Genomic DNA, 12791 nt, shown 5'->3' with positions numbered 1-12791 from the left:
GTAGACCATACATTTAATTTTCAATAACATTGATTTATAGTTTTATAAAGAAAAATAATAAATATAATGAATTACCTCCATATTTTCTGATCTCAGTCACTATAAAATAACTGCTGTAGTTTTACATTTCCAGTGTGAAATATTAAATGCATAAATCAAAACAAAATTATTTTTCATCTTACAGAGAGAGACTGGTTCCTGAGAGTGACAAATTCATTTTATTTTAAAATTAATGTTTTAAGGGAAAAAAATCTCCATTGAATCCCTACCGGCTTTAAAAAGAAAAAAAGAGTTTGCACTTTGCTCTTTTGCTTATGATCTTATGATCTTTTGCTTATGTTGTGCTTATCCACAACAGGTACTGTGTGTAAGAAAGTATTAAGGTGCCAACAACTTCAGACTTATCAGGAATCAAATTATACTTCCTTACATGAATCACTTTCCTTTCCCACTTCCTTTCTCATGGAATTTCCTTTTTCCACGATTGTTTTACCCTAGGTTGCCACCCAGAGATAAGCGTCGCCCACAACGTTTCTCTAATGCCACCAGACTGGCATTTTTGTAATTCAAATATTCCCTTACAGCCATAAGTAAGTAATCATGTAATGAGAAGAACATTATCAAATAACAACAATTCAAGAGAGCTACGATTTTCAAACAGGCAGAAACAGATACATTTACTTTTACATTCTCTCAGCTTCATCCCCTAAATTTCATTGAGAACAAGAAAAACAGTATTTTGCGCCCTTGATTAAAAAGAGTAAATCTAATTATAAGAATTCACTTTCACATTCAAATACCTCTCAGCTTTTGTGAGCGTTCAACATTCAACCACCAAGAAGCTCTCATCCAGAGTGCTGAAGGCTGAATGCTAAAGCGCCGAATCCTTGAACAAATGGGTAACTGAGCTAATAGACCAAGAAATAGCAAATCACCTAAGGACCGTGATATTGGAAACCTGGAAACAAGCACAAGTGAAATATTGTCTCTAAGGCTCAGTTTACACGCTCAAAACAGATCACTTCAAATCATCTGTTTTTTTTAAGTTTATCTACATGATTCCTAAAACTATCATATACATTTTTTGGTCAATTAGGAATACAATTCACTCATTGATTATAGAGCAAAACAAGCTTAGAGGCAAAATCTTCTAATTTAGAAAAATTCTCTTTGTCATATGCCTAAATAAAAGCGAACTCTTATTAGAAGAGAATTCATATGAATAAGACAAGGAATAGATACCTTTCTTTTAATCTTTACAATAGCTCAGTGTCGTTTTAAGGTGGTGTGTTTTCTGGAGGAGTTTCATAAAGAATCTCTGGAGTCCTGAAATAACCGTCTGGCAAAGATCTGAACAAGCTTCTCTAAAAATAACAATGGGCTGTGGACTTCATAAACATTTTTAGAAATTAAATAGCTGCTAACTTGTTCCATATGGAAGCAAATTCCCGGAGTCCAACATGTTGTTCATTGAGATCATCCAAACACATATTCCAAAGGAAGAGGCAAAGTTGTCCAGAGTCGTTCATGAGAAGCCAGAGGAAACAGATGATCCTGAAACCTCTTAAAAAAATAAAAACCAAAAAGCATAGGGCTCTAAAAACCACATGATACTCTTGCCCTGAGACTCCCCAGGGTTTCTTAGGTCAGACAACCTTTCAAGATCCCCAAATAGGAATTATTACTCCTTAAATAAAGGCAATAACAAAATTGCTAAAATTTCGGACAATGGTTATAAGTGCTAAACCATACACGAATTTAAATTTTTTTATTCAGACCAAAGGATAGTATTTCATAAATTTACTTCCATAATATACTTAAAACACGAAGAAGCGTAGAGATTCAGAAATGCTGACTAATTGATCATTGATCGTATGCTTACTGAGACGTACTCAGTTATTCAAAATGACTCATTTGTGCTTTTACTCAGAATTCTAAGTAGTCCCAAGTAATCTTCCCAAACGCTGTTTTTGTTTGTTGTTGTTTTTTGTATTCTCCTCATATAATAAAAGAGAATGAGAAGACAGAAAATTAACAGCACACTCCCCCATCTGTTAGTCTGTTTACCAACGTCTCAGCACCACATCATGCACACCGAGGGTTTATTCGTCCCAGCATTATGTGAGTAAATTGGGAAAATTGGTTTCCTCTGGTAAAAAACACTTATACTTCAAAGTATTTTCCCTCCATTCATACTCCTGATTTCCCTTTTTGATCTTTCCATCTGTTGTTGTATAGATCCAAAAGCTCCGCGATCCCTACCTCCCCTCCAATCATCCCAGACACATGGTTAGTATTTAACATCCAGAACGACATTTTCGTTTTTTACTACTTATAATTTTGAATGAAACTGTCACAAGAAATGAAATTCAAAGAAAAGATAATATCTTTATCTTTAAATATGTCTTTAAGTCTAAATTTACTCAGGGTTTTACATTCAAATCAAATTGGTTTTTCTAAATAAAAGGGGGTTAAATTGCTGGGGCTGTTGCCATAGAGAAAAGTAATAGGAAAATCTATAAGAAAGAAATTTAGGAAGTCTGGTGCAGCTGATTGCATTCGCACTGGGGAAACACAGCGGGGCTGTGATATTATTACCTATAGGATGGCTATGGCGTGTTTGTTCTTGGATACCAGCAGAAGGATACGAAATATGTCTGAGGAGAAGGGATAAGATAAATATGTAAACCTTTGTTACACAAATTAAAATTGCTCAGAATTAAAATTTGCTATGAGTTAATGTTTGGATGTTTATCTTTGCAACAAAGAGCTTAAATTAAACTATTTTCATCTGACGGCATGGAAATCAAGTGGTTGGTCTTTGGTTGGTGGGGTGCAGGGTTGAGACAATTTCTCAATGTTTATTTCTCAATTTCAGGACCATTTTGTAAGAGTTGGAATAGATGGCCATAACTATATAAAAGTTTGTAATCTGAAGAGAGCATTTCCTGTCTTAAAATATTTCCCCATCAACAATTGGCACCTGAAATTATGTCATTAAAGATTCATTTTATATAAGAACCTAGTAAAAGTGTATACTTGTGGGAGTTGGAGGAGGTGATATAGAATGAATACAAATTCTCAGTGTGTATTAGTTTTATTTTGAACCATGCGAATGTACTACCATGTGTTACCTATTAAAAATAAATTTTTTCAAAGAAAAAAAAGATCTTAAAACTGTAGAAGTTCTCCTGAAGTTCCAATTGAAATGTAAATGATTCTGGAAAAACAGGCATATGTTTTCAAGAATTAGCTGATAACCAGGTGGGAATGAGAGGAACCCTTGACCCAGACTGATCCTTCACTATCTGTGAATTCTTCCCTCCTTGCAGAGCTTTCCCAGCTAGCCTGATCTGTTAGAGCACCCCTGGCTATCTATACTTTGGACCGTGGATGTCATAAACAGCACAATTTTGAATGTGAAACAAGAAAGGATTAGTAGTGGGCAAAGAAGAAGGGGAAGGGGTCACTGCAAGGAGAGCTAGAAAGGAGGCCACCTGCTCTACTGCACTACCTATGGCTAGCCCCACCTGTGTCCCCATCACATATATAGATGTGCGGGTACACACACACACTCACACACTCAAACAGCATGTATAGTGCTGTAGAATCCAGCGGAGGACCAAGAGTCACTTCCAAGCAGAAATGTATGGTCAATTTTTAGCACCTTCTGGTTTCTTTCAGAACCAGTCCCTCCCTTGCTAATGTTCACTGATCCCATCATTATCTAGCTGCCTTCTCCCCAATCAAAGCATGGTCTGAGCAGATTTTAGAACAAGAGAAGAATAAACATATTAATGTATATGTCTCTATAGGTCTTCATAAATTATGCTAGCTGCTATAACAAACAATCCCAAAATTGCAGTGGCTTAACAAAATAAACATTTATTTGTTGCTCACATCACAGTCTAAAAAGGCTAGGGAACTTCCCTGGGAAGTTCTCGTTTAAGTAGTGGCTCAGGGATAAAAGTTCCTTCCATTTTGGTTATGCCACCACCTTCCATAGATGGCTCCATTTTCAGCAAAGAAAGGGAAGAGAGAGCGTGGACAATGATTCAGGAGATTTTATGGCCAGGGCTGGACACGTTTGCCCACATTCCATGGCCCCTAAATAACTTGAAAGGAAGTTAAAATTATAGTTTTCTTTTGTCATCAGGAAACTGAAACAAGATTAATGAACATCTAATCAGTCTGTTACACAAATTCCCTTTCTGGTCATCAAATATCTGTTTCAGTCTTCCTTCCATAGTATCTTCTGGTCACTGCATCAAATGCAAACTCCTTATCTCTGGGCAAAGCACAGTCCTCTCCTCCACGCTGGATATGACTAATCTAGTTGCTGCCACATATGAACCGAAAAGATAAGTTATCTGTTCCTCATATGCAAATATTCTATATAATGGTGGAACAGGGGCAGGATAATTGCAATAAACACTCCTATTTAGAAAGAGGAAAAACAGGAATCACAGAGTAGTAAATTGTCCTTTCCAATTCCAAAGTTCTGCTAGACAGATGTGGTAATTCCTTCATTTGGCTTTGATTCTGTTCACTGGGAGAAATTCCGATGTCAATTGTTCTCCGTGCCCACTGACTCCATCTTTTGGACAGCCTGTTCTAGCCCATTTCCTCCTTGGTGACATCTGATGGAGATGTTTCAGAGCATGGCCTCTTTGGAGGCTGTAGAGCATTTGAAGCCCTGCCTGCTGTTCATAGAAAATGGAGACCTGTCTTAATACGTGTTCCCTGAAAGTCAGAGCCTTGAATAACAATTTAGGTGCAAGCGCTTTATCTGAGAAGTGCTCTTGAGAAGCACCGTGAGTAGTGGAGAAATAAGATATGGAAGGAAGGAAAGCCGGTAAAGGGAGCATTCATGATTGGGTTACCACTAGAGAGATTTCAGTAGAGAACTTGGAGCTCAAAACCTCTGGAGACCCTCTAAGGGACTATGTGGAACACTATGTCTAGGGGAGGTGCAGAAATTCCTGCCTCCCGTTGATTTAAGGTCATTCATGGGGCACCAATTCCAAGCAGTCCTACAGGCAACGAAGTCCCCCAGAGCAGATATAGCACATGACGTGTCAGCTCTCTCCTGGAATAGGCTGAGGAAATAAGGATGGCACAATGACAGCATCTGCTACAGGGCCCAAGAGTTACTTAAAATTCAAACAGTCAAAGAATTTTTTAGTCTGGATTCATTGTTTCTTTGGCAATACAATTCCCTCCACAACTTAACAGGCTTCCAATACATTTGCCATGAGCAGTTCAACACTTCCAACTTTCTTTCCGAGATAGAATCCTTAAATGAGCTTTGTTTTCTCACCCTCATCCTCCCTCCTCCAGTTTAATGCTGACTATCTTTAATGACGGGTACCTTATCAGTAAACCACTAGCAAGAATTAGTTGATACTCAGCTAAGGGAAGCACATACCCTTAATCTGATCTTTGCCCTGAGTTGCTTGATTCAAATAACAATTTTTTAAACCCAATTTTTCCTGTTTAGGATTTAGAAACAGCTTTTCCAACGAAACATTTCTGGATGCCATCTATTCTCTTTCATTTTTGTTTGTAAACCAGCCAATGCTTCCATGAGGCATCTCTTTTTGTAATACCTTGGAAAATACAGCCTATAATAACTGGCCCACACTAATGCTCTGATTCATTTCTACCATCTCCCCTGGAGCTGCCAGCTGAGTAGGGACTTCTTCTGACCTCCAATTTATTGCAGGTAACAGTTGTACTAAATATTTGACCACTGCATCACATGGACAGTCATCTTTCCAGACTCCAATATCAGTTTTCTCACTACTTACCTCTCAACAATTGCCAATACCACCTAATTTAGCTTTTTAATGGCAGCATTTCACTTCTGATATAAATGTCTCTATTAGGATAAATAACTTAGCCACTATAACAAACAACCTCAAAATCCCAAAGGCTTCACAATGAAAACGTGTATTTGTCATTTGTACACAATCTGATGTGAATGGGAAGCTCTTCTAGGAGGCTTTCCTCCAAATGAGTTCTCAGGGGTTCAGGCTGCTTCCATTTTGTAACAGCGCCATCTCCGATATAACCCTCTCAATCACCAAGGTAGGAAAGAGAGCTTGGAAGATCAACAGGGGATTTTAAGTCCAAGCCTGGAAGTGATAAGCCTCCCTTCCACTGACATTTTTTAGTCCAAACCCCCCTGCAAGGGAGGCTGGAAATGCAGGTTTGCATTATCCAGAAAGAAGAAATGAGGGTTCATCCAGTTTGACTCTAACACAATGACCGACAAGGGTAATGTGTTATCACTCCAGAGCAGGACTAACCTTGAAGCAAAGAAATTAATCTCTTACAGTAAAATTCCAAATGGATTTAAAGACCAGATTGGGGGGTGGGGGGAGGGACCAGGGGCTTCCCTAATATCCTCTCAGTCACACCACAGTCATTTGTTTTCTCATTCAATATCTAAGGCTGTTCTTGTATAAACTATCTCTGTTCTCACTGGAAAGTAAACAACCAAGAAGAATTGAGCAGGGATGCTCACTCGTTTTGGTGACCTCTCTCAAAGTGATGGCATCTGTGGGTTTTTTCTGCTAATCTCCTAAAATGTGAAAACTCTGCTAATCCCCCTTTGAAACAGACAAGGATGCAAGAATTTCTGTTTTTGCTTTCCTAGAGGCACGTTTGTTAAAACTGATACTCAACTGCCTATAATATTAAAAACCTTGAAGAACGAAGTATCCACATGTTACATCACCTTTTACCAAGTACTTTTCTTCTGAAAAAATACATTAGTCTGTAGGTGTCAATATGCATTAAAAGTATGCAGGCTGACAAAAAATGATAGAACACACAGCCCAGAAAATAAAAGTTAGCCCCGGGCCCAACCACAGTTTCAAGAATCGCATAATAGGTGCATTTAACTTAAGTGAATTCAAGTATCCATGCTCAAGATTCAGTTTTAAATATTACAAAATGCTATAAAATTATATTTCACATTTGTACTATTCTTCATGTACCATTTAATTTTTCATATACATAAACTGTGTAGGATTGTATGTACAAAACCATCCATATTATTCTTCATGAGGGATAAAAGGGATTTTTAAGGGTAATTTTGACTGTGTAATTTTTACAAATGTGGGCTTTTGAATCTAATGCCCTGGTAAAATACAATTCCACAGTAAACTCCTTTCTGCACATGACCTGCCTCCCGACTCAGCCTCCCTGCACTCTGACCTTATTTCCTCTTGGCTGCTTGGGTCAACTTCTATCCTGATCCTGGGCCCATCTCCACTTGTGAACAAACATCACTTTTTGGATAATCCTTTTGTTTGATGACCTGGTTTTGGCATTCTGTTCAACAATACACTTGCAAAGACTTGAACTTCATCAAATGTTTTCTAAACCAATCACTTCCTACAGAATGACAAGATCTTGTCTAAAGCAGAGATCTCGATGGTGCTATATACACATCAGACATAGCTCTGGGTCTCAGAAGCAATAATGGAGATTAGTTCAGGCCATTACTGATGGAAGAGAAACAAGTCCTTTGCTGCAGCTGCATAAGCCTCATCAGTCACTCAGCTCTCATCTGTTTCGGTCTCTGCCACACTTTTCTATGTCCTCAAAACATTTTACCATAAACCTTCCTTTGCTAGAGACAGCCTTTGTTTCAGTGGCAAGAATGCACTTGACCACAGTTTTTCAGCTCCTGGTTCTAGCTTCACCTAGGAGTCTAAAGGACTTGTCCCTTTTGAATCAAGAAAAACTCACAATATTGATAACAATAGCTGCCATTTACTGAGTGCTTACTATGTGCCAGACACCATGCTAAAAGCTTCATGTATACGATTCATTTAATCATCACTATAACCGTATGAGGTAAGTACCATTATTATCTCCGTTTTATGAATGAGGACCTCAAGGAAAAAGAAGTTCCGTAATTTGCCCAAGGACAAAGTGCCTGTGATAGTGGAGCTGGGATTTGAACTCAAACATTCTGGCTCCAGAGTCGGTGCTGTGACACATTTCCTCCCTTACAGAAGACACTAGTTTTATCTGTCAATAAACAACGGCTTGTTTGTAGTAGCCCTAGGATTGCTGTCGGCAATGACAAAAATAGAAGGAAATTAGCATTTTACCTGAAAAAACCTTCCTTTCAAGATGGATACCTTCTGGATTTTTAGACCTGAAGAAGTTCTAGGATGTTTTCACCTTGATTAACTGAGGATGATCACTTAGTCCAGCATTATTATTTCAAAAATTACTTACAGCTATTTGCCCTGGCAGAAAATCAGTAGGAGTTGTCATTATTTCCATCTTGTTGCTGAGGCACCACACTCATGGAGCTGTTTCCTGAGTGGGTGCTCAATGAGAGAAGACAGATATTCAATCATCTGGACCCCGGAAAGCAGAAGTGAAAAATGCAAAGTGTGTAAGACTGGGTCAGAATAGATATGCAGTTAGCTTTGAGCATCTGTCCCTTGAATTGAGCTGTGTCTATACAATGGCAGAAAAGAAAATCTGTTAATTTGCTCATTCAAATCAGTCAAAAATTCAAAGTATAAACTCATAGACAAATGATTTGTTATAGACAAATGTGATATAGCATGTAAGTGTAATAATACAGGTATAGAGATGTGTGTGTGTATACACACACACCCCAAAAATGTTTACTAACAAGACTTTGTAACTACTTGTTTGGGTGTTCGATGAATTAAAGCACCCTAGAATATAATTGCAACAGGAAGCCTTATGTATCCTTGTTACATGTACACATGTTTTCATTTACTTCATTTCACGGTAGAGGGAAACACCTCACAGAGGAAGAATTAGTAAAAAAAAAAAAAAGCATCCAATTATGAAGAAAGTAAATTAAAAATAGCACAAGGACCATGAACTGACTTTAAGCTCTTACTATTCAGGAGGCAATTATCCGAATGTGCTGTATTTAGGCTCCTGGGCGCTTCTTCCTGTAGCCTGACCTGGGGACAATACTTGAACTCCCACCAGCAGAGTTCAAAGACGGGACAGTAGGCGGTTGGCCATGTGATATAACCTGAAGGATTTGACAGGTGTGTTTGCCCCAAGATATTTCACCCACTCCCTCCGCATCATGTAATTCCCACTTCTTGCCTTATATTTTCTTCCAAAGCCATGCCTGAAGATGGACTCTATTAAAATAAGTGCATTACTTGAGGGACATTACATCCTGACTCAGTAATGGTCACTTACACGGTGACCCAATATTTACATAGCAGACCAGATAACGTGTTTCCTGGCAGAGTTCAAGGTTCTGAGGGACATGACACTAGGCAGTTTTGTTTACTGGGGAGAGGGAGGGAGAAGGAAGAAAGGAAGTCAGGGGAGCCATCCTGAATATGCAGTACCAAGCATGGGCATTGCTAAGGGAGAAGGCGGTCAGCTTCTAGAACACAGCTCCAAAGAGGGCCACTGGAAGGGTGCTAAGTAACTCAGCTAACTGGGGAATGGGAGGAGGAGAGATTTGCTCCTGTCTGCCAGATAATAGAGGAAGAAAGGAGGAAACATGAAAAACATATATGGTTTGTGAAACTCATTCAAAAGTTTTACTGGAAGAGAAATCAGAATATAATGACTAAGAAGGTTTAAGTTCGTTATCTTCCGGTCATCCACATTTTTATCTTCATGAATGTATTAGTTTCCTTGGACTACTTTAACAAATTACCACACACACAAAAATTACCACAGACTGGGAAGGGTCGTGGCCTCTTTGAGGCTTCAGGGGAGAATCTGTTCCATGCCTTTCTCTTAGCTTTTGGTGTTGCCAGCAATCCTTGGCATTCCTTGATTTGTAGATAAACCACTCCAATCCTCTGCCTCCGTCGTCACATGATGTTTTCCCTATATGTCTGTCTTTATGACTCTTGTCCTCTTATAAAAGCACCAGTTATTGGATCAGGGCCCACCCTAACCGAGCATGACCTCATCTTAACTTAATTACATCTTCAAAGACCCCATTTACGTATAAGGTCACATCCACAAGTATTCATGGTTAAGAATTCAACACATCTTTTTGGGGGACACAATTCAACCCACAACAATGGCTTTTTCCCAAAGAGCAACAATACTTAATTGTTGACTATCATTCTTCCCAAAGCCTTCCCACAATTCAGATTGGATCTATTCACCGGAGGAGTAACAGCCACTCCATTGAAGGAGGCACTTGAGGAAAACTCCATCACTGTCATTATGAAACCAAACAGCTCCTAGAAATATAAGACCATATTCTTATTATGTTTTCCACTTGGAACTTTACTTGCATCAGCACTTCCATAAACTTTTCAGAGTTTCACCTTTGGCAATAATCCAACAAATGAGCACAACAGTAAGGTGTTGGCACAGAAGCATAAAGGACCATTGTTAGGATGAGGAGTGGCAGCCCAGGAATAAGGAAGAAAGAGAGGAGCTAATCTCATGGGCAAAGTAAATTGCACACTAAATCAGTGATATCCATAATACCAAACAAAGAGAGGCTTAAAAGACAGGTTCCTGTTTTTAAAAAAAGAGAGGGAGACAGGTTTTGAAATGGATGACAACCTGGGATAGCAACTGGATATAATTAACATGTAAATATAGTTTTGATTCTGTAATTTTTCCCATCTTTATACACACACCTGGATTCCAAGTAATGCAAAGAAACTAATTGATAGATGAGTTGTTGAATAAATGAAACCTAGGTCATCCATGGCATCCATTGAAAATGGGCCAGCATTAATACACCTACACATCCATGCCAACCACACTCATCTGAGACAAATCAGTCTATTGTCCCTCAGTGTTTAGGATGTCAGTCGTTAATAGTGGAAATATCAGAATTACACTCAAGTGAAATGGAGACACTATTAAAATTGGGACGGCCATTAATGATACAGTTCTATCACTTCTTCACTAGAAAACTTGAAGTACTGTAGAGGTCTTAGGGGCAAGAATGGTCTCTCAACTGTTTAAAATTGGATAGAAAATGACTTTCAAGATCTGAATCTATATATTAAATGATAATACTTTAAAAACTTAGGCTGATTCCCCAACTTTCAATAAAGCTAGCCCTTACGACTTTTTATTTATGAACTCATCTAAGCTAAGGCCTCTGGGAATTAAGTCCTAAGCTGCTTTCTCTGGTTTCATTGCCAGAAAGACAGCAAAAACTTAGTGAATACCTGCTATGTGCCACACAATGTTCTGGAAGTTGGTAATTCAAAAATAAACAAGGCAGGGGCTGGCCCCATGGCCGAGTGGTTAAGTTCGCGCGCTCCACTGCAAGTGGCCCAGTGTTTCTTTGCTTCGAATCCTGGGCGCAGACATGGCACTGCTCATCAAACCACGCTGAGGCAGTGTCCCACATGCCACAACTAGAAGGACCCACAACGAAGAATATACAACTATGTACCAGGGGGCTTTGGGGAGAAAAAGGGAAAAATAAAATCTTTTAAAAAAATAATAAATAAATAAATAAACAAGGCAGAAAGAGTCTTTACTCTGTGGACATTACACGACAGCAAGTGAGACAGACCAGTATGTCTCATTTCAGAAACAGGTGTGCAATTGAGTACACAAGAGACTTGGGGGTTCTGGCTTTTTCCTTACTAAAGTGTTTTAATATAAGCTACTTCTAGTAACTAGAAGTTCATTCTAGATTTTAACATCCTTTTACAGACACCATAGAAATAAATGTAAAGATGCTACAATATGTTTCCTAAACGATACTAGAAGGCCTGAAAAATAATCTTATAATGTCAAAAATTTTGAGACATATTTTCGTTATTTGGTATAAGAAAACAAAATAGCAGTATGCAAAGTGGAAAGAGTCACAAGCCACGAGACAAGCAGAGCTGTGCTCTTGTTCTAGACATTCTTTCTCTTCCTGAGTTCCCTCACTAGGCTTTACTTTCATAATCTGCAATATTGACAGTTAATTTGACTCTTCATTTTTAAAGAATTGTTCAGCTATCACTGGAATTCCTCAGAGAAGCTTTGGGTCTTGCAAAACTTTGATTTAAAAAACTTTTCAAATAATTTGAAAACTATTTTTAAAATATAGTAAAGCAGGGACCGACCTTGTGATGCAGCGGTTAAGTTCACACATTCCACTTTGGCAGCCCAGGGTTCGCTGGTTCAGATCCCGAGTGCAGACCCACGCACCACTTGTCAAACCATGCTGTGGCAGGCAGCCCTCATATAAAGTAGAGGAAGATGGGCACGGATGTTAGCTTAGGACCCGTCTTCCTCAGCAAAAAGAGGAAGATGGGCAGCAGAAGTTAGCTCAGGGCTAATCTTCCTCAAAAAGAGAAAAAAATATATATATATATAGTAAAGCAAAAAGCACAGTCAAATAATGTTTTATACCAAATTAGCCCATTGGAAGCTAACTACCAACATGATAATTTATACATGCAGGTTAACAAATTTTGTACAGGGCTCATAACGATCTCTGGGCTTACATTTGAACTTCTTAAAATTCGATTATTGATAAAGAAGGTTGTAGCTCTGACCTGGTCTTTCAATAAATTTGTTCCTTCCTCTATGCACCTTGTGAAAAATGATTCAAGGAAGTACCTACTGCAGCACAAGCCGGCTATGCTCTGTTAATGGCAGCCCAGACTCAGCCAGGTCCACTTAGTGTACGTTCCAGTCACAGTGTAACAGTCAGCTATGCAGTAACAAAGAAGCATACCACGTATCTTGTGATACCATAATGTAAGTAGTTTTAACATTTTCTTTGTTTTATAAGTTTATTGCCTCCCTTTCATATTCATGATAAAGAA

The 12791-nt window shown here is 38.6% G+C and overlaps 1 long non-coding RNA gene across 1 annotated transcript in view; it reads right to left on the bottom strand.

The window, feature by feature from the left end:
• Positions 1–12304, bottom strand: part of LOC138917323 (uncharacterized) — a 177256-nt gene extending 164952 nt beyond the window's left edge. Inside the window, exon 1 of the long non-coding RNA XR_011425150.1 lies at positions 12084–12304. This is a non-coding gene — a long non-coding RNA (uncharacterized lncRNA). The remainder of the gene's footprint in view (positions 1–12083) is intronic.
• Positions 12305–12791: the final 487 nt, after the last annotated feature.

Source organism: Equus caballus, chromosome 14 (assembly GCF_041296265.1).
Source record: "Equus caballus isolate H_3958 breed thoroughbred chromosome 14, TB-T2T, whole genome shotgun sequence".
In the NCBI taxonomy this organism is placed as follows: Eukaryota; Metazoa; Chordata; class Mammalia; order Perissodactyla; family Equidae; genus Equus; species Equus caballus.
This window is presented reverse-complemented; position numbering and strand designations above follow the sequence as displayed.